Raw genomic sequence first — 27920 nt, forward strand, 5'->3', positions numbered from 1 at the left:
ATTAAATGAATGTACTCTGGGGTTCTGATTTCAGGTCTTGTTTCAGTTTTGGGGTCCATGCCAAAAGCTGAAAATGGCAGAGTGTATGGTTGAGAGATGTGAGGATGGAATGCTTCTCTTCTGAAGAGAAGGCACTGATGCTTCTTGTTAGCTTATCAAAGTAAAAAGATCTTAATTATAAAATAAAGCCAATGGGGAAGAATTTATTGTATTTAGGACAGCTCTTTAATCTAGCAGTCACAGGTGTAAAGAGCTGTGAGAAGTGGAAGCTAGGCAAGCTTGGAGTTAGAAGTAAGGCACAGTAGGGAAATTAGTTGTTGGAAGAGATCAGCTGAAATGTCAGGGAGCTCACCAGTGCTTCAGCCTAGTATTGGCAGCCTTCAGTGTGAACTGCATGGTGTGAAACAGATGTTGTTAACCATGGTTCCTCAGCTGTTGGCTGAGGGTCTGTACTGAGTTCTGTGGAAGGTCAGAACTACCCTGATTGCTCTTAAGGTCTTCGTCTGAGTAATGTGGGATAAAGTCATGGTTTTGCAGCATGCATCTTCGGCTTCTGCCATGCCATGTTCTACCATGCTATGCATGCTATACTTTAGTGCACTGAGGGATCTGAGACCGCAGATCTTGGCACTTATCTGATGTAATCCGCTCTTGTTCATACTTGCCAGCTTTCTCACTGTGGTCAGGTATGCCAGGTTATTGTAGCCAGATGGTGCCTAATATAGGCTACATTCACATGGCTGTAGCTTCAGGCCGTTCTTGAGTTCTTGATGTCCAGCACTAGAAACCCGTGCCCATGGCAGCGTTCCTACTATGGGACAGAGAATCCTCTGTGCATACCTTGATCCTGTCACAACTGTGAAGCTGGCTGTCCTGCCTCACTGCTATGCTTGCCTTTTCTTCCAGGTGAAAATGAGGTGCTGGGGAGGCAGAGGAGAACAGTGCAGCCTCTGGTCTCATTCCAAGACCTGGGATTGCAAAATGCTGTAGTTGTAAACATGGCTAAGCTGAGGTTAACTCCTATGGTCTCTCCTGCTGTTACCTCCACAATAAATTGCCCACATATCTTTCTGATGGCCTTTTTAAAGTAGAACAGATCAATTATTTAGAAATATAGCTATACAGTATTCTGAAATAACAAGCCCTTAGAAACAGCACATTGAGTCTGCAATGATGTTTGCAGAGCACGGATCTAATTGGTGTGAAACTGTTATTTACAAACAGTTTATCTCCTTGCTTGTAGGTTTCTGGGAGGGAAAGAATAGTGAAGGTTGAGGGGATGCTCTTAGCAAAGTGCTGATTCTCTGAGAAATGAAATGGCAGTGGCATCTTCTCTGGCTTCTGCAGTCAGAGATGCTTCTGCTGCGAACTTAACTCTCTTCTATGTCTGTGCAGTACTATGTATTCTATTTCCTTGAGAGCCAGTGCTTTTGTACACAATGTGTGAAGAGGCATTAAGGTAGCTTTTAGAGGCTCAAGAGCTTCTTAAAGACTTGGATGCATACAACCTTACTGTTCCATGTCTAACTCCCTTCTCTGGTGAGACCTGCTTGAGACTATCTCTTTCCCCCTTAAAATGTGAGAAGAAGGAGAAAAAGAAGAATGAAAAGCATGGTATACAGTGCTCTCTTCTCTCCCATTAGGTAGTGGGAAGGAAAATCTGGGATTTAACTGGTGATCATAGAACTGAGGAGCCTGAACCACCACTTGGAAGTTACCTTATTAGGATAAGATGCATACACAGAGGACATACTTGTTAGAAGCATTGGCTGTCAGCTTTCTGTATTTCCTAACCAATGCTGGAGAGGAAGAGTTGTTGTTATGAGGTAGGGGCTCAGGGAACAGAAAGAGCCTAGCTATGAAACAGATGTGAGGATTGTTAAGAATAGCGGTGTGCACATACAACTTCTGTATCTGTGCGCTGAAAGCAGTGCAAACCACTTCCTGGTAAATGCGCAGATCTCTGGTACTTCTAGGGGCCATTGCCAGAATTTGGCTTCATTTAGCCAATGGCATTTGGTTGTGGTTTTCTATTCAACCATTCCTTCAGACTGCAAAAAGCACATTTGGACAGTACTTAGTTTGATCTTTGGGGAAGCTTCTAGTTCCCTTGAGTGTTCCTTGCCTCGAGAATAAGGAGCAAAGAAATACCTAACCAGAACATGCAGTTAAAAATATGATGGCTTATGTAACAAGGAGAAAAAGACTTTTCTTGCTCTCAGGGGGCCCATTTGTAGCAAGAAAGAGGTGTGGGTCTGGGGCCCCTCGCTCAAGAAAGATGTGGAGCTTTTGGAACAGGTCCAGAGGAGGACCATATGCTCTGAGCTGCAAGGACATTGCCCCATCTTTGCTTTGTATTTTAGACCATTTCCTCCACAGGAGAAGAATTGTGCCTTTTTGTTCCTGTGCAGCATCTGGCAAACCAAAGGCACCTGGCGTACTGTCAGTACTTAACAAATTAAATAGTAATAATACAAAGATACCTAGAGAGATTAGAGACTTGGGACAAAAACAAATGAAGATTCAGCTTGGTGGAAATGAAAGCTAATGTGTCTGGCAGCAATGGAAGCGTGGAGAAACACAGCCCTCTATGAATATTTGAAGTGTGTAAACACCAAGTGAAGAAGGAATTAGTTAATGTGTTTTAGGCAGAGCTGGCAGTGATAGAAAGAAATCAGAATGAGAAAACCCTTGCGGTGAAGTTCATTGAGTTATTAGGTAGTTTCCAAAAGGAAAGGCTAGAAATTACTTTGCCTGGGATGCAGTAAAAATACTTTAACACAGACTGAAATTCTGGGGCCATTCGACTTGGTGAGGAAATTTCCTCTGACACCGCCGAAGCCAAGATTCCCTCCCCAGATAAACGTAAATGTGAATTGGCAGAAAAATTGACCTGTGATTGAGTGTTTGCTGTTTTCAAAGCTGTTTTGATAGTTTCCTACCAATGCAATATATTAAGGTGGTTCAGGAGAAAATATCGATATAAAATTCCAACTATGGTATTGTATATAAACGAGATCAGTGTTTTACAGATTCAAGGCAGTGTGTGATTGTACATAATCACTGCAAGTGAACATCTGCAGAGTATGCAAATAATATATGGAGGCATTTAATACCAGCACCATATAGATTCTTTGGGAATTGACAGAACAGTGATTTTTTTTTTTTTTTTTTTTTTTTTTTTTTTTTTCTCTCCCCATCTTTTTTTGGCTTGCAGATCCCTATAAAATTTCTTGTGGCTGAGGACCCCTTTATGGTGAATTAAATGTATGAGGTTTTTCTCTTAGCTGATTTTTTTTTTTTTTAAAGGGAATTGTGAATGTACTTCATAGAATCACAGAATGGCCTGGATTGAAAAGGACCACAATGCTCATCTAGTTTCAACCCCCTGCTATATGCAGGGTCCCCAACCAGCAGACCAGGCTGCCCAGAGCCACATCCAGCCTGGCCTTGAATGCCCCCAGGGATGGGGCATCCACAGCCTCCTTGGGCAACCTGTTCCAGTGTGTCACCACCCTCTGTGTATTTAATGGGTTTCCCAGAAAGTAGAATCAGTAAGGAAGACTTTTTTCTGGGTTATATTCAGACACAATCATTCTACAAACATGCATCGTGGAGGCATGCACTAGATGTATTTTGATGTCATTCTTTGTGGGTTTTGAATGTGACTTTTTGTTGTCAGAAAGCCTTGGCTTGTATAAAGAGCTCAATATGTACTGACTGCAGACTTATGTACTTGCATTTCTTTACTGACTCTGGCTCCAAGCCTCAGTGTAGCATTTACCTGCAGCTGAAGATTTTAATCAAAACAGCAGTTAATCTTGGCTGAAGTTTAGTGATCTCAGCTGCTCATCACCAGAAGTTACCACCTTCTGTTGGCATAGCTATGTGTGTAATTATTTCTTGATAAAATTGATAGATGAACTGAGTAGTCAGAGTGATAATGCTTCTGTTTGTCAGGAGATTGGAGGTGACAAACTGTGGCAGTGGATGGGTTTGAAAGAAGTTACTCCCCATATGCACTCCTACATCCTACGTAGGCTTCAAGTTGGAGAATGTTTCTCTGTCTTCTGAAAAACTTTTTTTTTTTTTTTTTTGGACATGTTGCTGTCTTCAATGAATTTCTTCTCAAGTAAAAGAGAGTAATAGGTAACATATAGGAAGCTGTAATCAAAAGCTCCTGACCTGGAGAGATCAGAGCAGTATGGTCTGCGCCTACTGAGAGGCATCGTGACAGCTGGCAACAGAAATAGAAATTCTGTCCTGGAGGCATTTCTGTCATCTTAAAATTTTTGTCACCACCTGGGATGAAAAAACCATGGTTTGTTTACCTAATTTATGAAATTAGATATTTTTGGTTTAATTGCAACATCAATACTTTAAAAAGTATCTGAAATATTTTCTGAAATATGTATTTACGTTTGGAGGGTTTTTTGCTAATGTTGAGCGAGTCTCTTTATGCAGCTGATATATTAATGCAGATGCAGTGAAGCTCAGTTCTGTCAGAAAATGGTGATCTGACATGAGACTCAACTGGTTTGAAAGATTTTATTGAAGGAATATAAAGCTCCTTGCCTGAGACAAGGGACACCAAGCATGGTTACAAAATCATGTGCAATTGCCACACTAGACAGCTCAAAATCAGTATATTTTGATTTCCCTTTAATGTTGCATCTATTGTTTTTTCATGTTGTTCTACTGTCTTGGGAATGATATGAGAACATTCACAGGGGAAAAAATCCTACGAAAATACAAGCTGAATAATCAAGTTCGTAAAAAATTGCTTAAGAAGTAGGAGACAACTTTTTATAATGGTAATGTGTGCAATGTGAGATTACTAAGGAGAGTGTTAAGTTTGCCTGAAGTCTCTGAGCTTGGATATGAGTAAATCCTAGATGATTATGACACTAGTTATTGGATTTGATGGTGTTTGCTTGCACATGGTGGTTGTGTAAGGTTATCTTATTGTGGATATTTCTGTCTGAAATCTGAGTGTTTGTAAGGTAGGAAGACCATGTTAATGTAGTGACCCAATCTGATGCTGACAGCAGAGCACTGATAAGCAGGATGTGAGTTGCAAATTGCTCTAATGTGCCCCAATGGAGGCATGGAATGGAGGTGAGGTTACCAGGAGAAGTATAAATCAGTCTTTTGATGTGAAGTTGAAATTTTAAGGTTGAAGTTCTCTGCTGAAAATATAAAACAAGGCAGTGGTGGCTAGGGAAGGAAGGGAAAGAGGGTTTCTAGTCCACATGCCTAGGTTGCTTTGTAGCTGGAATACCAGCATGGAGGAATTTCTTGCAGTGAGTATGGTGGCAACTCAGCTATTAGAACTGTTGGATTTCTTAATCATTACAGCTCAAGATCATAGAATTCCTCGGGTCTTGTATTAATGCTGGCCAGCAACACATTCTCCCCTTTGCAGAGAAAGGTCAGATAGCTTCTTGGCCTTCTCTCCTAGAAATGACCTTCAAACTAAAGCTCTTAAAGCCTTCTGCTGTTATCTTACCAATAATTCAAAATTACGCTACTCTCGCAAATTAACTGAATCTCTGCCCCTGTCCTTGCCCTCGGCTCCTGATGGATTTTATCATTTAATGAAGTTTGATTCATTTTTCGCCAAGTTTTATCATTTATTATTAATTTTAAACTTTTTTTGGGCTCAGAGATTGTGAGGTTGCCCAGTAAGGCTGTGCTGTATTTATAAATGTGCGAAAAAATTTACAAACAAGAGAATGTGCACAACCCTGTGACACTGAGTCTCTGCATTTAAGGAATCGGGAGACACAGATGGCGCTACTAAATCATGGCACTGTGGATTATGAAGACAGAGTATTAACTCTTAGTTGGGAATGGAAAGTGTTTTCCTTTGAACTAATAATTACTGCTGTTTTGGGTTTAACTACAATGCAAACATGAACTGGACTCAGAATTCCATTAAGCGAAGCATTGTGCAAACCCCACAAAGGGAGAAGGAGAAGACTGCTGATGTGTTTTACTCTCAGGAAGTGCTGATGAATTGCAATCATAGAGACTAATTAAAGCATCTGGATGGATAGATAAAATGGACATAAAACAGATTTAATTGACGGAGAGCAGGGGAAGGTTTGACAGTTAATTAATGTTTTTAATCAGCTGTGGATTTACAGGAGGAAAGGGGAAGGAGGAAGCTGATGGGGCCTCAGCCCTTGTTTAGAGCAACAACTTAGGTATGGGAGTGCCTGGGGGTCATGCGTAGCTGGAGTGTTCAGATAGATACCTATCCTCTCCTTTTCAGCCTCATTGTGGATACTTTTGGCCTCAAAAAGTGTTGTTTTATATACAGATTTTTGTCTACTTTTCATTTGCTGAGCCTTCATACTTCTGTAAGGGATGTACAGATACCTCTAGAGAACTCCCTTGTGAAGATCTTTACAGTGTGCATCAGACAAACAGATCAAGGCCCTAGAGATTTGCAGACCACAGGTTGAAAACCTGTAATCTTGTATTGTGACTGGAAGTTCTAAAGATGAGACCCTTGACTGAGATGTGTTAAGGTGAAAAATACAGTGAATAAAAGCATGTGTGGCCTCTAGATTTACAAGGAAGTTATTAATACTTGGTACCACTGTGAATGAGGAGCTCTGTCTCTTCAATGATCTTGTCACACACGGCAGTCTTTCCAGTGTCTGATATGAGCAAAGGGGAAACCATTACAGCCAGCATTAATACAAGAGCATGTAATTTTATCCTAGAACTCAAACAGGTCTTACCTTATACTAACATGCATGTACGTGAAACAAACACTTGAGAATATTTCCCATTGCTCATATTCAGAAAAATAATTTTCAGTGGAAAAAAGTCAGTAATTATGAAGAATAAACATATCAAATAGGAACTGATAGGGCAGTTATGCACGACTTCAAGTTCCAGTCCTGTACTGGCCCTAGTTTGCTTTCTTTAATGAGATTCTACATTAACTTTGTGTTAGGGGTATAGAGGTGGAAGGATGAGAATGGAAAACAACTTTCCCAAAGCCACACTTAAATGCAGGCTGAGAGACGATGAGATCCCAACAATGGCAACAGGAACGTAGCATGTTTTAGAAAATTATTTCTATACCAACCTACTGTAACCTGCTCCTTCAGGGATCCTCTGTATTTTGTAGATAGTAGAAATGCTTGAGCTGGTACTAATCAATTTTTTCTCTGGACTGGAAAAGAATGCATCTTTCTGATGTAAGCTCTACAGTTTCGGGGGTCTGTTGTATCAATTGGACAACAATGCTATACTGTGCAAAGATGGTGCATCAGATCAATTGGAAGTCACTAGGGTAAGTGTAAGTATTTTGTACAGACGGTAAGGGTAAACAGTGCCTTAGCTGCTTACAGTCTTTCCCACAACAATCTTCTTCAGGAAGAGCTGTATGTAGGTGGCATTTTAAAAAAGAAAAACAAACAAACAAAAAAACAACAACAACCACCAAACATCTACACCAATAACCCCATCAGTTGTGCTGCAGATTTCTGCATCTTTATGTAGGCTTAATGTTGTGCCTACTTTTACTGAGGCTTCTTTGCATGTTTGGGATTGAACCAGTGATTCCAGTGCCTTGCCTTGTGTTATTGGGCACTGCTCAAAGGTGATATAAAAGATCCTGTATGTTCCCTGGCAGCAACTTAGTGTAACGTACAAGACTGTACAGTCAGGAAATAAATGATGCAGGAGCAAAGGCAGCTCAGTGAAAAGTGCAAGACAAAATGAGAGTGGGAGGTTTTTTATCTTAATTCTGCTTGGTAGTTGGTTTTCTATCTACTCAGTTCTATTGGTCTGTAAATTACAACTACTTATCAACCAGAGGTAAAATGCAATATCATTTCAGTCACTTTGAGTTTGACCCAAAGTGTTTATATCATGGGGGAAAAAAAATGAATGATTGCCATTTATTTATTTATTTTTACAGAAATGATAGGCCATTGTGCAAGAGAAATAAGCCTCAGCTGACATTCACAGCTGTTCTTTTATGTGGGAGGCAAGTGAAGTGAAAGCAGAATGGCATGCATGTTGCTGCTGGACACTATTTTGGAATCTACAGTTAATCTGCTCAAGGGGGAAAAACACAGGGAGAATGCACTGCTTAGCAATAAAATACATCAATACACCCAACATCACCACATCAATGAACAGTGATTAAATTTATAGCTCTGGCTTCACACTTTCCCTGCTTGCAAGCCCCTGGGGTAGCCTCGGTCTCCTCTGCTTCCAGTCCAAACTGGTACAGCCTTGGTGCTTCTGTCATCCAAAAAGTAAAATATTGCTTTGTCACAACAGTGCTCTTGCATGTCTAAATGAAATATAGGAACATCCCTAATCTTCTTAGGGAAGGCTCAGTTGGGAAGAGTCTCCAATCACTGTGATAATCTAATTACACCTAATAAAAGGATGAAATTGGTTACAATGAATAGATACTATAATCAGTGAAGTCGTAGTCTCCAGTATGTAGCTGGGTACTCAAAATCAGGTTACTTAAGGAGGGGAAAATTAGTCTAACCTGAGATTTCTCAGGGAGGTGCATGTCTGAACACTGCTGTTAAAAACCATTTGGACTCCAACAGAATTTGCAAGAAAAATGAAGGAGATGAGGATGAATTACCCATAGACTGGGAATGGGATGACAAATCTGCTCTAAGAAGGGAGAGCTCTAGGACTCCCAGTGTAAGAAATCAAGCAGAGGAGGTAGGAAACCAGCTTGGCTGAGCAAGGGCCTGCTGGTTGGGCTGAGGGGAAAGGAGGAAGTATGCAGGCAGTAGAAGCATATCTATGACCTGGGAAGAATACAGAAATGCTAGCTGGATGTGCAGGGATGGGATCAGGAAAGCCAATGTACAGGACTTGTTGAGGGATGTGGAAAGACGAGAATGGATTCTACAGGTATATTGATCAGAATAGGTATTCCAAGGAGAATGTAAGCCCTCTGATGAATGAGAAGAACTGCTTCAACGGACTGGGAGAAAGCAACAACTCAAGTTCTTTGTCTCAGTCTTCACTGCTAGTCAGGTTTCCCACATCTCTCATGTGCCTGAATGTGAATGATGATCTTGTCACACAAGTAAGGACTTGGGGAACAAAATCCTTCCCAGTGTAGGGGCAGATCAAGTCCAAGAGTACCTCATGAAACTGAATGTGAGCTGACTGATGTAGTTTCTAAGCCAATCTCCATCTTACTTGAAAAGTCATGGCTGTTGGGCAAAGTCACTGGTGGATGGAAAAAGGGTAGCCACTCCTGTTTTTAAGAAAGGGAGAAAGGAAGACTTGGGAAACTAAAGGCTGGTGAGCTTCACATCTGTACCTGGGAAGATTATGGAGCAGGTCATCCTGGAAGAGATGCTGGGGTACATGCAAGAGGAGGAGGTGATCTGGGCTAACCCACATGGCTTCACTAAGGGCAGATCCAGCCTGACCAAGCTGGTGGCCTCCTATGATGGAGTGACCTCATCAGTGGGCAAAGGAACATCAACTGATATAATCTATGTGGCCCCGTATAACATCCTTATCTCTAAATTGGAGAGAGAGGGAGGCCGAACTACTTGGTGGATTAAAGAATTGGTTAGATGGTTGTAGCCACAAGATTGTGGCCAATGTCCAGGCAGAGGCCAGTAATGAGTGGTGCAGAGGTCTGTACTGGGGTTGGTTGTCTAATAACGTTCCTTGGCTGTGGGCAGGGCTGCCACTAACTAAACCCAGGGGTGGTCTTGAATGATTCTGGGAATGGGCATGCACAGCATCTCTGTTCCAGTGTCTCACCACCCTCTGAGCAAAGAATTTCTGAAGCTGTTCCTTCTTGTCCTGTCGCTACCAGACAGTGTAAAAAGTTGGTTTCTTTTTATGCTTATAAGCTTCTCTCAAGTACTGGCAGGCCACAGTGAGGTTTCCCTGGAGCCTTCTCCACTTCAAGCTAAATAAATCCATCTACTCCTATCTTCTTCACCCTTTCTCCACCCTTCTGAGCATCTTTGTGTTTCTCCTCTGGACCCACTCCAACAGATCCATGTTCTTGTTGTGCTGGGGGCCTGAGTCCATGCCACCACACAGTGAGAAGTTCAAGATTAGGTTGAATGGAGCCCTGGTCAGCCTGGTGTAGTTCTGGCTGCCAGCAATTATTTATGCACTGAATAGTGCAGTCCAATTTAGAGATGAGGATGGGGTTGCAGGATCATGTAGACAATGTCAGTTACTCCTTCCTTCCTGCTGCTGCCACTTCTTCCTAGAAGACCACTAAATTACTTAGGGATAGTATGCCTTTGTTGAAGCTGTGCTTGCTGTCTCAGTTCACCTGGTCACCTCCTTATCTTGCATATGCTTTAACATCAATGTTTCAGCCCAGTGAGCATCTTTGTGGCATTCCTCTGGAATCACTCCAACAGGCTCATGTCCTTCTTGTCCTGAGGGCACCACACCTGGTTGCAGTACCCCAGGTGGGGTTTCACAAGAGCAGAGGAGAGACAGTCACCTCCCTTACCTGACTGATGGTTACCCTTCTTCTGATGTGGCCGAGGACGTTGTTCCCCTTCTGGGTTCCAAGGGCACACTGTTGGCTCATGCCAAGGTTTTCATTCACCAGCACTCTCGAGTCCTTTTCTGCTGAGCTGCTTTCAAAGAATTCCTGTCTGTACACAGTTATCTGGAATTGCCCTGACCCAAGCACTCTTGTACTTGGCCTTGCTGGATCTTTGTAAGTGGTTCTGGAGGAGTTCTACTCTGGTGTCTACTATTACAATAGCACTTCCTTTGTGGTCTCCAGCTTAGAACTGTATCAGAGAAGATGATAGAGGAGTCCCTAAATTTACAAATTTTAAATCTCTAAATCATATTGAAAAATGAGTTCCATATGTTATAACACAACTTATCAGTCTTTTGATTGAAGATGATAGTGTGCTGTAAATGAATTATATAAATTGATTACAGCTGATTCTATCTAGATAAACTTTTGTTAAGCGCCCGTCGCTGTAGGATCTAAGCAGGGAAAGACCTAGTCCAGAAAGTCGTGAATTATTTTAGAATTAAATAAAAGTCAAAATAGATGTGTGAGGCAGTGGCAAATTTTCTGCTTGAAAGAGCGAAGTCTGCTTATTTTACTAAATGTTTGTACTGGATTTTCAGCGTACAGAGCGATCATAAACAGATACAAGCACAAAACAAAGTAAGAGCATACAACAGAAGGCAAAGCAAATCAGCGCATTACGGGATTTTCTAAAGCACAAATGATTTTGAGTAAAAAGCACGTCTTGCACTGAATGAGATAAAGAAATATTTAGCATAAACATGCATCACTGAAACTGATACCAGAAAGAGATAGTAGAACAGGCTGACTAGATTTTTTTTTCCTGGCTTTTTTTTTTTTTCTCCTGGAATTCTTCCAGTTATGTCAGTTTGCTGTGTCCAAATTTTGGTTGAGTGGGATCTATCAAGCTTCTTGATACTGCTGAGCCAGGATGTGAGCTGGCAATCTTCCAGTTGGTCTCAGAGGTCTGTGGGGAAGTGGCTGAAGTGGCTTCCTTCCCTGCCCTGCATGTGCTACTTGAAGTGCCCTCCTCAGCACTGACTGCTTGTCTTCAATGTCTGATAGTCATTCGGGCTGTGCATCAGTGAGTCTGGAGACTACCAGGCCCTGGGAAAATGGACTTGAGAACAGTGTGTTCATCACAGAGTACTGTATATAAGACAAGCTGTACCCAACACATGTGACTTTACTACCCTCAGCTGTCCTTCCTGCTCCTTTGCTGGAGATGACTGGAGAGGAGTTAGCAGAATGTGACATATGCCTGTGCTCCACTGGCTGCAGATTTCAGCTGATATATTAGCATGAACCCACCCCCCATTGGTAGTTTATGCTAATATGACGGCCTGAGCTCGAGTATTCAAGGTGCAAGTACACATTTCTTCTGCTGTACCTGCTGCTGGGGCAGCAACTTCTGGCAGAGGGACAGGGCAGACAGCTGGGGAGAGGTAACATCTTAAATCACTTCATCTAGGCTCTCTGGAGCTCATCTGTCAAATAGCTTTATGCACACAGAATGGGTGTAAATTCATTCCATTTTGCCTAGACCATCAGTCACACTGAGGAGGACAGCTTGGGACAAGGACACGATGCTTCAATGCAGAGTAGGTCTGTTTCCATGTTGTGTGTCTGTTCTCTTAGTGTTTTTCCCAACCAAAAGAATGTAGTACCTAGGGCTGCTGATTCAGCATCCCTGCTCACCAGGGAGAGGAGGCTGGGATGGAAAGTCAAGCCCTGCCCCATAGGTGTCCCCACTGCTTTGCTTGCTGGTGTGCTTCCTGCCACAGTTTGCCATGGTCGTAGGAAAGTAGCATTGGGTATTCCTGCTTGGATTTTCTCAAGTGGACATAGGGCCTGTGAGGGAGAGTGCTAGCTATATCTGCCTTGTAATCCTTAGAAAACACAAAGAATCTAATGTGCTCTTTAGACGCTTGCTTTTCAGCCTGGTGGCTGAGCTGCCTCTGGATAGCAGGGATCACTATTCCATTACCTCTTGTACCGTAAGTGACTTCTGGGAAGTGGAAGTCCTGTGTTCAGACCTGGCTGGTAAGGCAGCTTCCATCATCTTCAGTTTTCAGTGTTTTCCTGATGGCATCTCGTACCAACTTGTGCTGTAGCTTCCTAGATAGAACGGTGCATGAATTTATCTCTGCAATTTCCATATCATGTTTATTCAGAATAAGTTGTTTTTGCTTCTCTCAGCCCTGCGGGTTTAACCTGTCTTATGAAATTCAAATATCTCCCTCTTGCTTTCTCTCTTGTAATGCATCTTTCTCTTGCTTCTGGCTCTTTGTTGGCTTTATGGGCCATGCTAAGCTTGCAGGAGGTACCAGGGGTTTGGCTGCCCTAGCCAGCCCAGAGCCAGTTCTGACCTCTTCATATGGACCACATCCTGGTGTATTGCACAGGATTTCTGAGTGTGGATGTGACAAAACTGAATGCTTGTTATTATGAAACTTTTTTTTTTTTCCCAATTTTGCTCCGAGAAATAATATATCAGTGGGCCAAAGATCTAATACAAAGCATATTAAGAAGATATGAATTTCTCCATCAGTTCAGCAATTTTCAGAGCTGTACTAAAGGAAGCTTCCTATTTTAGGGAATATTTTATCTCTCTACTAATGCCTAATGTGTTGAACTGTTATACAGGGCTTTGCTATCAAAAAATAAGATGATAATGACAATTCCTGCCTGTGTATCCTATGATTCTTTGTGCTACTTATAGCTTCTTTCATTCAAAGATCTCAAAGCTCTTTATGCCTTAGCTCTTCAAAGGACCCTATTTGCTTAGACACCCAAATCCCACTGAATTGACTGCTTAGCTCGTACAAGATGCTTTGAATTTTTAACTTTTTTTTTTTTAATTCTAATTTTTGCCAATTAACAAATAGGTCAAAATTGCAGTATTCCCTTTTGTAATAACATAGCTGCTTAATAACACAAGAGGAAACAAAGTTCCAGAATGTATTCATGCTGATCTGTAAGGGGAAAAATTCTGGATTTGTTTTTTTCCATGCTGCTTTATGATGCATTCCATGTTAGAGCATCCAGGGGAGGTTTAGGTTAGGTATCTGGAAGAACTTCTTTGCAGAAGGGGTTGTTAAGCACTGGAATAGGCTCCCCAGGGAGGTGGTTGAGTCACTGCCCCTGAATACGCTTAAAAACCGTTTGGATGTGGTGCTCAGGGACATTTAGCAGAGAGTTGTTAGGGTAGTATGGTCAGGTTGTGGTTGGACTTGATGATCTTTAAGGACTTTTCCAACCTGAGCAATTCTGTGATTCTATGAAGTATCCAGTGGGAAGCAAGGCAGTAGATACACACACACAACAGCTTGTCCACCATCTCCCAAGCTCTTGTGCATCATGGGAGAAGGCCAGCCAAGAAGGGTGGTCCACTAGGAAGAACAGTGGCCTCAAGTCCTCTGAAAGGCAAAATGTTCATATTTAATTAGGTTGTGATTAAATGTTTTGCCTTATTTCTTAAATAACCTTTCTTTTCCCTTTTGGCTTTTCTTTTCCCTGAAAATATCAGTTTCCACTTCTGCTGTGATCAGGAAGAACACCTGTTTGTAGTAGCAGACATGCCATCTCTTGGTCAACTCCTACTATAGACACTGGTGTGGTTTGAACATGCAGTGTGTGCAGGTGTTCTAAAAAGCAACATGATTAAGAAAATGGAGAGGTGCCTTAATAAAATTAAGCGTTTTTGTCCTGTTTTCCCTGTGGAGAGTCATTGGAATAAGGCAAAAAGAGCTGAATGTAGCTCCATGTAGTTCAAGTCCATTGTGCAACTATAAAGAGCTGGAATATTCCAAGCGAGGGTGAGGAGTCTTGCTGCTCTATTTACAGTCATACACGGCACATACATCCTCATTTACACAAACAGCATGCTGAAGGCAGTCTTTCCCCGTGCTGCGCAGGGTCTGACCTTGCCAGCTGCTGAGGTCAGGCAGCTGCTCTGGAAGGTATTTAGCAGCCTGCAAGGTTAAGTTTGACAATTCCACCTTGTGCCCTGCTCTGAGTGCTCCTGCATACAGCACTTACCTGCCTCTGCAGATAATCCTCATCTTCCCTGATTGGGAGATTTAAGTGTGGTTTGTTTGTTTTTTTTAACCTGAAAAAGCCTGAAGGTTAATGCAGTAACAAAGCAATATGCTTATTATTTGGAGTAGATAACAAATAGTTCCCTGCCTGCTGGTGCAACACTCTAAAACTCTTCAGTGAAAGGAAAGTGATAAAAAGGCATTATGTAGGAGAGCAGTTTGAGCAGTAGAGGTCTGAGTGGTTTACTTTAACTGGGGTTTCTAAGTTTTCACTTTTTCTTTTTAATGTCCCAATTTCTTCAATAAACAAGGGACAGGCACTTGTGGTATCAGCCTGTACGTCAACCTGTCAATCCTGCTTTTCTCAGGAATTAGTTGGCTGGTTTCAGCTAAACCTTGTAAAAGAGAGAATTTAGAGGAATTTATTTATTTATTTATTTATTTTAAGTACTGTGAAAATCGGAGGCTGTGCAAAGGATACAGCCTTAAGTGGGCTTAAAAGAATGGTAGGAAAAACCGAAAGCTGAAGCGTAACTTGTCCAGTGTGGCCTATCAGCATGTGCATAGCAAGCACAGCGTGTGCTGTCTCTGATTCACAGAATTGTAGGGGTTGGAAGGGAGCTCTAGAGATTGAGTCCAACTTCCTGCTCAAGCAGATTCACTACAGTAGGTTGCACAGGAAGGTGTCTTGAAGTGTCTAGACTATCTCAAAAAAAGACTCTATAACTTCTCTGGGCAGTATGTTCCAGTGCTTCCATCATTCTCATGGGAACAGTGTTCTTCCTTATGTTTGCATGGAACTTTGTGTTCTAGTTTGTGCCTGTTGCTACTTGTTCTACTGCTGCATGCCACTGAAAACTCAACTTGATTACTGCACTTCAGGTATTTATAAACAATGATGAGATCCTCTCTCAGCCTTCTCCAGGCTGAACGGTCCCAGGTGTCTCAGCCTTTCCTCGTATGTGAGATGTCCCAGGCTCTTAATAATCTTTGTTGCCCTTTGTTGGATGCTCTCTGGGAGTTCCTTGTCTTTTTGAACTGGGAGCCCAGAACTGGACACAGTGTTCCAGATGCGGCCTCACCAGGTCAGAGTAGAAAGGAAGACTCACCTCCCCCAACCTGTTGGCCACACTCTTTTTAACGCCCCCTGGATAATGCTGGACTTCTTGGTCACAAGGGCACACTGGTGGTTCATGGCCAACCTGTTGTCCATCAGAACACCCAAGTCCTTTTCTACATATCCCCTCTCCAGCAGGTCAGCCCCTAACCTGTACTGTGTATGATTGTTTCTCCCCAGGTGCAACACTCTTTTTGCTCTTTTTGAACCTCATTAGATTTCTCTCAGCCCAGCTAACTCTCCAGTCTGTCCTGGTCTCACTGAATGATAGCACAGCCTACTATTCCTCCCAGCTTCGTATCATCAGCAAACTTGGTGAAGGTGGACTCTATTCCTTCATCCAGGTTGTTGATGATTATGTTGAACAAGACCAGACTCAGTATCAACACCTGGGGAACAGAATTGTTCCAGGCCTTCCAGCTATCCTCTGTACTGATGATCTCAACCCTCCAAGCTCTAAGAATCAGCCTGCTCTCAATCCACCTCACTGTTGACTCATTTATCCTATGCTTTTTAAGCATTACTGTAGGTATGCTGTGGGAGATGGTGTCAAACACTTTGCTGAAGCCAAAGGTATGCAATATCTACTGCTCTCCCCACAGATCTACACAGATGGAGATGACATAATATCCTGCAGTCTGTTCCTGATTTCGTACTCTTAGGGATGAACAAGTCTTGAGCTTGGAAAAAAATGATGTTTAAGTGTTGACCTGCTCTCTTAGGCCTCCTTACCTTCCAATGTTCTATCCTGTGGGATAGCTTCAAGTATGTGCTTGAAGAGGTGTAAGTTAGCTCCGCTGAAGTCCGGGGTAGCAATCCTGCTTATTGCTTTGCTTCTTCCACAGAAAAACTTGAACTCTGCCGTCTCACGATCACTGCATCCCAATCTGTCTTCAACCTTCTCATCCTCAGTCAGACCTTCCTTGTTAGTAAGAACAAGGTTCAGCAGCCTACCTCTCCTCTTTGGCTCTTTCACTGCCTGTATCAGAAAATTGTTTTCAGTGCATTCCGGGAATCTCCTGGACCACGTGTGCTGGGCCCTGTTGCTCATATAACAAATATTATGATGGCTGAAGTCCTCTGTAAGAACCAGTGCTTGGGATCACAAAGCTATTTCCAGCTGTCTGTGAAAGGCCTCATCAGCTTCCTCCTCCTGATCAGGTGGCCTGTAGTACACACCCAAAACTGTGTCACCCGTATTAGCTTGCGCCTTAATTCTCAACCACAAGCTCTCCATCATTCATCTCTAGATGGAGCTCTATACATTCTAGTTCCTCCCTCAAACAAAGAACAATTCCACCACCTTGCCTCACGAGCCTGTCTTTACTAAAAAGAAAATAGCCGTCCATGATAGCATTCATGTGAGCTATCCTATCATGTCTCTATGATCACAATGAGATCATGGTACTGTGATCTCACACAGATCTCTAATTCTTACTGTTCATTTCCCATGCCACATGTGTTGGTATACAGGCACATCAGGGAAGCAGAGGATGCAAATATCCCTAGAGAGCTGCAAGATTTCCTTCTTAGACTATCCATTCTTATAGCCATTCACTGTAGCGTGCCAGTTATGAGGGAGAGCTCATCATGTTTCAATAATAGTAACTAATACATATTTTGCTTGCTGTGCAATGGATTCCGGCTCCTCTTCTTTGTTGCCCATGCTGTATACATTAGTGTAGATGCCTTCAGCTGGGCTATTGGTCTCAGTTTTGACCCTGGCATGCTACCCCAAGGCTCATCTCAAGGAATCCTGGCTTTATCCACTTTGCCCTTTGTACTCAGCGTAATGCCCTCCCCATGAGTCCTGCCAGCTCTTGGAGTAGTATCCTTTCATCCCTTTGAGATGAGTGGGACCCATTTGCAGCCATTAGGCCAGATGCTATGTAAACTGCGTTGTGGTCAAAAAAGTCAAAATTTTTGTGGTGGTACTAGTCTGATAGCAGTGTGTTTATCAGATGGGTTTCCCTGGTCTTCTCAGCTTTGGTGAGGTGACCGTGGAGATGATGCACGTGTTTGTGCAGGGAGGCAGAGAAATTTCTGTTCAGGATCCAGTGATACTCTGGGGACTAAATAGTCTTTGACAGAGTCAGATATATTCGTTTTCATGAGTTATACAGCTTCTCTCTTCTGATGGAGAGATGATACAGCCCAGAAGAAGATTTGGATGGTTCTTAGTAGCAGCTCCAGATGTTCTACACATAGCTTCAGGGTTAGGCTATGGGGTTGTTTGAGATGTCTCCTCCAGCAACTTTAGATGGTGTCAAGTTTTAGGTTGGTAGAGGTTATCTAATTTGATTAGTCCATTAGACCACTCTGTCTGATAACTGACTGTCACCACAGGTGGTACTTTCAATCGGCTTATCTTATCAAATGGTTCTTGACACGCTTGCGACTTTCACATTTTTAATTATTCCCTAATCTTGGAAGGTTAATTAAAGTTTGAATGTTATCACTGTAGACAACTAGGTTTAATTTGTGCTAACTGCTATAGGGAGACAACTCAGGTAAAGTACACCCACAGGAGAGATGAAAGAATATCTGGAAAAGACCTATGGTGGGGACTGTGTTGAATCTGAGACACAAATGTGTAAGAAATAAGAATGGTTTTGTTCTGCTGCTTGCAAACATCTTGTTAACTTTAGTGTTGAGAAGCAATATGCATTCGCACCACTGGTATGTGCCTGCAACCTTAAATTCACCTTAGCAACATTCTTCTGTGCTCATGTGCATTAGTTATTTATTACTTCTAGAGCACTGTGAATGCCCAGGGGATTTCAGTAGCATAGGGATATGATTACACTCAATAATAAAATAATATGCAGTAATAAATCTGTCATTTAGGCTAGGAAATATTGACTGTTTATAAAATTACCTGTAGTACAGACTAAATTATTTTAGTAGTATTAAAATTTCCAATTGCCAGTTTCATGGAGATGCAAATCCTTTTCTGCAGTGCAGGAGGTCATGGATGGATGGAATAAAGGAAAAGGACTGGTAGTTGACTGCAAAGCAATGCCTGAAACTTTCAAAGGGGATCAGAAGAATGCCAGTGGCTATGTAGCAGAAATAAACATTAGCCCTGGGAAGGAAAGTAATCATGACGCTGTTCTCTTCTTTTTAGCTTACAAGTGAAGGCAATACTGGGCAAACTCCTCCCTGGTATCCTTGCAAAAGGAGCATACTTACTGAGGAAGGAGCTGGAGGATCTGTGGAGGTTTTGGTGGCAGCATGTTTTCTACCTGGACTTGTGCAAAGAGTTTGACACTGATTCGCACAACATCCTGGTTGCCAAATTGGAGAAAAAATGGATTTGAAGGATGGACCTTTTTCTGCATGAGGAATTGGCTGGATAGTTGCACTCAGAGTTGCAATGAATGGCTTAGTATCCAAGTGGAGACTGGTGATGAGTGGTGCTCCTCAGGGGTCAGTGCTGGCATCAGTACTATTTATCATCTTTGTAAGTGGATATAGATAGTGGGTTTGAGGGCACTCTCAGCAAACTTGCAGATGACATTGAGCTGGGCAGTGCTGTTGATACACTAGAGGGAAGGGATGCTGTCCAGAGGGACCTACAAGGCTTAAGAGGTGGGCTTATGCCTTGGAGGAGTTTGAAACCAGGCTGGACAAGGCTTTGAGTGACATGGTCTAGAGAGAGGTGTCCTTGCCTCTAGCAGGGGGTTGGAACTAGATGATCTTAAAAGGTCCCTTCCAACCCAAACGATTCTGATTCTGTATATACTTCTAGGTCTTCTCTGATCTCCACAGATTTCCTTCATTGACTTTATTGTGAGTGCGGGAATAGAGAATACAAAGCTTTGGAGGTTCTAGTAACTTAGAGCCAAGACCTGCAAGGAGAGAATACAGGAAAGTAAAGTAAATGAGTGAACCAGAGCAGCAGTGTGGGAGCAGATAGGAAATAGAGTGGTTGAGAAGAGGGTATTGAAGATTCTTGCAGGTTCTCAAGGTTGGTGGTGCCAGAGAAGCGAGAGAAATGTTGGAAGTCCTATTGACTTTCCAACTGACAACAGTGGTGTAGTGACAAATGGTGGGAAATCATCTAGTTTGAAAATAGGTGGAGGAGGACACTAGTGATTTCTCAATGGGACAACTATAGGGGAAGCTAAACTACAGGTAGTCATAAAGCGTATATATTGCTGTCAAAGCTTAAGGGGAGTGCTCAAAAGGTGAGAAGGAGGTTTGGTCTTACTGCATCTATGGTTCTGTTCAGAACTAAGAAAAATGGAATGCAAGCTAAAAGGAAAGTGTGATTCAAGGAGAGAACTGGCAAAACTAACTTCTTAGTGTCTCAACACAAGAATCTGGGGAGCAGTGAAGTAGGAGTAGTGAGATGCTCTCATGCATGAAAACAATGATAATTTAGTTGGCATTACAGAAAATTGATGGAATAACACATGTGACTAGAATACCAATAAAGGAAAATATCATCAACAGTGTGTGTGGGGGAGGGCGAATTAAGAAGAAGAAAATTGTTGTATAATGATGGATCAAAAAGGTGATGCAAATTTTTTTTGAGACAGATTTATCTCTGGTGTAGAACTTCTGACCTAAGATCCTTATACAAATCAGACCCATTATATTTCAAGAAGAAAAAGCTGTGTCTTAAAGAGAAAAATGTATCATTTTGAGGAACAAAAAACCAGAAACTCCTTAGAAACCTTTCCTTTTTAAGTGATCCTGTAAGCATGATCTCAGAGTTATAGCATGACAAACAGAGGGCCAGTATGGTTTTAACAGATACAGGGCAAAAATTTGTTATCTTCCTTGAAGCAGTGAGCTGGGGCTCAACCAAGTTGCACAGGACAAACTTCAGCTCTTCCTACACATACTGATGTAGGAGATAAGTATCAAGACGCTTGCTTGTCTCTTTGTTTGCCTCCAACTGACTGTATGAGCCTAGTCCAATCACTGCAGTTGTTCTTGTTAGCTGGATGTTTCAAATAATGCTTGTCAGCTTTGAGGGCTGTGAGGATTCATTAGCAAATGTTTTGAAAGTGCTTTGAGATTCTGCAGTGATCATTATTAGATGGGCATGTTGGAACTTAGCCTATTTGAGGGGATCAAGTTATGTATTATGGGATTAATTTCCGTGTCTAGAAAGCTTGGACTCCAAATCACTGAAGGATTTAAGACCAAAGCAATGCTACCAATCTTAATACAGAATGGTCTGTGCACCAAGTAGATGCAAAACAATGGGTTCTTTTAAATATTAGAGTTTGCAAACATTTGACCAGTCAGTCTTTTCTTTTGGTTAATATTTTGAACTCCAGAAATGTAGCCATAACTGTATTTTAAAGGGAAGGCACTAGTTTCTATGAATGCAGATTTCGTTATGGGAACCAGATCCTACTGCTGAGGAAGAAAGCTGAGGTTGTTAGAAGTGTTCATCTATTACATTTGCATCCAGCTTGAACAACAGTAGTTGAAGAGCTAGTATTTGTTAAAACAACAACAAAAAACAAACAACCTGAGTAAAATAGGTAGGGAGGGAGATGCACAGGTTTCAGAGAGCTGCACAGGGGAGAGGAATAGCTACCACCCACTTCTCCCTTGGTCCCACTAGCTTGAAGACAGGACATCAAGTAGTCTATAACATAAGCTGAAGGGAAGTCAAAATAATTGACTTAATGGACTGAAAAAATAACTGTTCTTGAAGGTCTTCTATGATAAATAAATGGGATAAAAATTGTTATCAGAACTTCAGAGAGGACTGCTGCTTGTGTAGATTTTCTTGGTCTGATCTTTCAGCCTTTAAGGACTTAAAGGCTAGAAATATTCCATCTAGCTCACTTCTATCAGAGCATCATTGCAGTAAGATTGGTTTACCTGAGTAAAGCACAGAGCTTTTATTTTCATTAGTACCCTGAGAGCCAAAAATTACTGTAGAGGTGCAAAAGCACAGAAATGAAAGGCACTCAACTTCACTGATGGGTCTCAACCTATGTTTCAACTGCTGGTCAAAGAAAACCTTTTTAGACATACCTACTGAATTTAGTTTTGATTTATTGAGGAAAAAATTGCTATTTTTGGAACAATGGTATTGTATATTATGGCTTGCTTACACTGGAGTATGTTGAAATTAAATGATGCAAGGAAAGAGGCCGTGTCATGAATATCAGTTGCTTCTTCAGAGAAACAGTGAAGTTTTTGGTACTAAAATGTGGTAAAAATAAATAAGGAGGTTTTATGAAGTGGTCACACGTACTGTTTAAAAAAATGTTCAGAACTCTAAAAAGCCAGATCACACCATTAGTCAGGAAATGGAAAAGCTTTCAAGTATGTAGGAAGCACAGCAAGTTTTTGTCTTTTACTGAAACATTTATGTTGGTGAGGGAAAGCAGTGCTCGCAAAGAAATACTTCAGACTGTTCTTTTTGCAATTCTTTTGCAAGAGATAAAAGTAAAATTAAAGTAATGGGCCTCTGTGCTGGTGGTCAATTGGAGGAAGAGAAGATTAGAGAAGTGCAGCTTCTGTGGTAGGCTGAAAGTAGGGATTGAAATGTACTAATTAAGCAAACACTATCCATGTAACCCAAGTGTCCATTTTTCAAGAGCATGTGAGCTTTCTAGGTGTACTGCCGTACCCAAATGAATATCTCAATCTACTTCATGTTGTCCATCCCATCTGCATAGTATACTGTGTATCTGGAAACATCTCTGCCGAAACTTCAAGTTTAGTTTGTTACAGAGTGGAAGCCAACCGCGTAACTTGAAATGGGTTGTTGAATGTGGTGGTTTCTATCTACTCTTGCTGGTGATAAGTAATTCTTCTTGCCTTGGTAGTTCTTTGCTTTTTATTGCTAGGGAATCGAGCCCGTAGAATTGTCTGACATAGCTCTACTAAGGATGCTAAAACTCTGCAAACCAATTATGGAGTAGATAGAAGGGAATGCAAGGCTGTCCTTTAATATGAGCTGAAGATGGGGCATAGAGAGAATGGGAAAGTATTAAGTCTCGTAAGCCCAAAGGCTAACAATATCAAGACAACTTAAAATACAAGGTAGATTAAAAAATCTATTTGGCTGAAGGGAGGGTGAATAAAGGAATTGTATAGAAAATGAACAAGCAGGGAGATGGAACTGAACTGATAGCCACAAGTGCACACCTCAAAACAGGGAGGAGAAGAAAAAATCGAATCACATTTGCTTGGGGGTGAGGAGATGCAGAGGGAAGAAACAAGAAAGGCCTTATCAAAATTATCAAAACATCCAGAGAGTAACTCTGAGTTTTCAAATAAGTGAAACAGAGGGGAAGATGGAAGAGTGATGGATATTCCTAAATGCTTTTTTTTTTTTTTTTCCTCAATTTTCTTTTTTCCAAGTCACACAGTTAATCCTCTAGCAGGGTTATATTTCAATATGAGGGACTGTATACACACTCCTCAGTCCCCCACACCATGTACGCCACTGAAGAGCACATTATAGGATGGCATCTCCCATGAAAATGCTCTATTTAAGCTATAAGGAATCTGTTGGTTTTGGGGGAGGGTAGCTGGCAGAGGAGACAATGTCTGTAAGAATGAAGCTGACACCTACAAGTAACCCTTGTGCCACCTCTGTGGTTTCTGTTGTTCCTCTGGGACCTAAGTAGACCTTAAAGGATCTGCAGGGCTTCTGGGCATACTCCTTTATTCTGTAAGCAAAAGGAAGGCAAGAGGGACAGGCACTGTCTCTCTCAATTAAGGATAGAGAGAACTCCAGTTTGGAGCATTTTCCTCTGTGCTTGTCCCCATTTTTTTTTTTATTTTTTTTTTTTTCCAAGAAAGAAACAGCAGTGAGCTTTTAACTCCCCTTGCTGAACAAGCGTCTTAAGAATATCTGTCCAAATTTCATTGCCTGACCTCAATGGGACAATTCGGGTGAGCCTGGTGGCATTACCTCGCTGAATCGGAGTCTTAGCTAGGCGATAAAAGTGAGTGCAAGAGATCTGTTGTGCTTCGATTTCAGAGAGGCAGCTGAGATAAAGCTTCATAATAGAAAGAAACGAGATGAATTCCTAGCTGATAAAACATGTCATCAGAGGGATTAGGCATGGCTTGACAGATGAGAAGCAGAATGGAATTAATGGGTTAAAGAAGAATAAGAGATTTTTACAAATGGATCAGAAGAAAAAAAGGTAGCAATAGGGAGAAAGTAGGTCTACTAGAGAATGAGGATGGGAAAAAAAATGATGGCTTAAAAATATCCGAGGCTGTGAATTTGTTTCCACTTTCCACAAAAATATCATCAGTATGATTAAAAAAAAAAAAAAAAAGTTTTAAAATTAAAAAGGGCAAGCAGTAAACTAACTTTTAAAGAGCAGGGAAGCTTGCAACAATGTGTTTTATGTCAGTTCTGGACAAGATGCTTTGGCCTTTCAGGACCTATTCAGATCCTTGTCTGGCCCAGCTCGGATCATAAAGATGTCTCTATGAAAAAGGCTTATAACAGAACTGGCAGATGAGCACAGGAGATGGTCCATTTTTGCAGGAATTGTGGATCCTAAGACATTTGAGAGGAGGAAGGGGTGGATGAGAGCAGTGGTAGAATAGTTTTGGCTACAACTATAGCAAAATCACTTTAGGATGAACAGTGAGGTGAGTGTTGTATTGTAGAGCAAAGTTAATCAGCAAATTCATTCAAGATTAGAGGGACTGATCAGCTGACTGACACACAGATTCCCATATGTGTGCTAGGATACATAAAGCAAGTTGTGTTTTTTTTGTTTGTTTGTTTTTTTTACTTTGCTGCAGTACTGGCATTATGTCTGAAAAAGAAGGGAGATTTGAGAAGGTATGGAAAGCCTTAAAATAAGTGGGTGATGTCAAGAAAAGTGACTGTCAGTAAACAATCTAATTTCCATCCTCAGCAAAATGATAGAATATTTGGAAAATCACCAAAAAGCTCATAGATAATGGAACTGTAAGCAATAGGCAGTCCGACTTTACAGAAGAAAGCCATGATGGGGTAATGCTAGTGCTTTTTGTATTGGAAGAATGAAAATTTGAAAGACAAAGGGCAGATAGAACGTATGTAGGCTCTAGCAAAATATTTGATAGCTTTATATTCCGTGTTACTTCCAGTGAATTTAGGGAACGGTATTGGAAAGCAAAAGCTGTCTTTGGGAGCATGAAACAAAGCGTTTTTTAAAGTTGCAGCTCACATACCTTCATAGGAGCTATCCTTTTCCTAGCCTGTCAATAGCTTCAGGGAATTCTCATCTGTCTGCCCAACGTAAAAAGGGAAAACTTGGAGCTCAGCTCCTCGGATCTCCAGCTGCTAACTGAAAATTTTCTCCCTCTTTTTTTTTCCTGAAAAAGTGTCACTGGAAGATCACTAAAGTTGTCTTGAAGTCTATCTTTCCTGATGTTCCAGTGTGGTTTTTGTTGTGCTTCTCTAGAGTAGGCTCATACAGCAAGTGCTCTATGCTCTAGAGGCTGAGCTTGTATAGGAATTTTGGGTGTGCCTGTGAGTTTTAAAAGTGTTTTGACTTTATTTTGTAATCTGAACATGTAAGCTTAGACACTCAATGTAAACATGGTTGGCTGAGGCCATGATCCTTGATTGGTTTGCAGAAAGTGCATCTGGCATCGAAGTTGGGATGGGAGAACTATTGAACACAGGAAACTAATAATAGTTATCTCCTTTCCCTCCGCCTGCCTGGTCAGGAATATTTTCCAGTTGAACTTGTCTTAATAAATAATGCACTATTATATACAAATTCTATCCATCATTTTATAATTTGTTTCTCTTTGCCTTCCTGCTCCCCACCTCCCACCCCTCAACATACACACGTTCCTCTGTACTTCTCACTGCCTTTTTCCACCCCTCCAGACTCTTCTCTGTAAATGAAAATAAAAGGAGGCAAAAAAAATTCAGCTGAAAGACTGAAGTTACATTTTATCTGCAAGCTGTCTGCCTGCTGTCCAGATATGATGCTGTTCTGTCCCCAAGGGACAGAATAAATCTTTTCAGTGAGAGAAAAGTCCAGAACTATTGAAGTTTGGAAAAGCTATAAGGCCCTCAGCAGGAGCGTGGTCCTGTGAAAGCAGCCTGAGCTGGGGAGACCTCTGAGAGGCTGAGACTTGCATGAACACCCTGATGGACTGCTGCAAGGAACTGCTCAAAGGAAGGCTTGCTCATATTTATTTCTTGAGCCCTAAAATGGAGAAAAATTGAGGGTTTGCACTCTTCTTGATTCTGGCTACACGAGTGTTTTTGGCCTTTCCCTTGGCCCCCAGGAACATCCAAAAGGAGGCCAGTTAGCCTTCTATCAAATAACAGCCTGTTAATAACATGTTTCACAGTAAAATAGTTCAGGAAGAATAATATGCACTGGGGAATAACATTTGCTTTGCTGTACTGGCAGTCTGAGGACAGTGCGGACACAGTGTCCTGCACTTCCATGAGCATCTCAAAAGACCTCAAGCACCTGATGAAAAATCCGACAGCCTCAGCTGCTCATCTATAAAATTAAGTTAAATGCAACATGTGCTCAGTATTTTTGTCTTTAATGGCCTGGGAGGGTGTGCTTGGCACAACAGGCCTGTGAGCACCGATGAATAATTACACAGAAACATTCAAGCAAAAGTAGGTTAGGGATGGCGTGAAAGAATTTATGGTGGTTACAGAGCACTAGATAAAACTTGATCTATGGAAATATAAATACCCTTCAGACAAGATAGCTCAGCTCTCCCAGGGCAGAGGAAATGAATGCTAATATTTGCAACTTGCAGCCATCTCTTTTTCCTCTCCCTGTAAGAACTAAGGTGCTGCTGTCAGTGCTTTCAGCAACTCGGTCACTTGAGTCTTAGTTGTTCCCCAAAGCCAGAAGGTGTTTTTAAATACCTTTATATTCTGGTTTATCCCAGAAATAATGTTGTAACTGGGGAAGAAATCATCCATGACTTAGATGGGAGTACTACTGAAAAGTTATGTATGTAGCAAAAGCTGTTGGAAAAAATCTTCGTAAGGAAATTATCCATTCAGTGAGCACCGTTGGACTGCTGGAGCTGAGATGCTCTGCAGTGAGGTATGGGCTTTGCCACAGCTTGCAAAGAAGACACAGAAATGCTGAGTGCTTCTACCTTTCCAGGCCCAGTTCAACTGAGACTCTCAAGTTTTTGTAGGCAGATTTCTCTTGACAATCTGCTTTGACAGGTCATCCACCACTCAAACAACTCAGTTACTCAAGAGCTCTTTTCTGCAAGTCTAGCAGCTCCTTTTAACCTCCTGGGCAGATAGGTAGAATCAAGGAACCAAGCCACTTAGGAGAAAACGTGGAATGTCCTAAAATAACCTTCAAAATATTGAATAGCATGTGTTTTATTGATTTAGTTAGATTTTATCCCAAATAACAAAAAAAGCTCACTGTTCTTTTGGGGAGTCGGTAGGAAGAAGAATCTTATTTCCTGGCTAGCATTAGCCACCTTCCCTGCCTAGTCATTTACTAACAGTTTATGCCTTTTTGTTGAGGTATACACATGTAAAGCATTACCAGGATAAAACATCTCCCTGTTTGCACCAGTGGGAATGTTAAACATCTCCTTGGCCCTGATGTCAATATTTATGCCATGGGCAACCAGTCCACTCAAATGCCACTTCCAACTGATGGCCAGCCATCTTTTTGGAAGGGAATTATTGGTAAGAGAGTTCTTGGAGATGCTTGGAGTGAAGCACAGGAGGTGCTGAGGGAAATATGGGAAAACAAACCCTTCGTTAACAGCTTTCCTATTGGAACCCCAATGCAAAATATCCTCTATGTGCCTGGTATTGTTGGGGTTGCATGATGTGACATCCAACCCATGAAAGAGTTGCTTAGCAACTGTGTCCTGCCCTGAGGCTGCCTGCAGCTGTCTGTGATGTTCTGCTTTGATGATGGAAATTCTCCCATCTTGTGTTCTGGGGGCTCTGCATGTATCCCGTTGGGTATGTGTTGTGTGCATAGATTTTTCTATCAAACTTGTCTGATCTTACCAGCTTAGATGCCAAACTCACCTGCTCTTGTGGTTTGAATTTATTTTGCTAATTAAGTGTGAGGGCTGTTTTTCTGTGTCCTAGCTTGAACAAGAAACTCATACCATTGAATGCAAGTGATCTGGAAACTGGCTGATTAAACGGATTCTTTCCCCTCTCTTGTGGAAACTGCTTTTGCATGTGCTCTTAGGGTGATGTTCCCATTAAAGGGCTAAGCGAAACAGTCCAAACAAGAGCAGAGACTTG

The sequence above is a fragment of the Lagopus muta genome, chromosome 1 (assembly GCF_023343835.1).
Source record: "Lagopus muta isolate bLagMut1 chromosome 1, bLagMut1 primary, whole genome shotgun sequence".
Lineage (NCBI taxonomy): Eukaryota > Metazoa > Chordata > Aves > Galliformes > Phasianidae > Lagopus > Lagopus muta.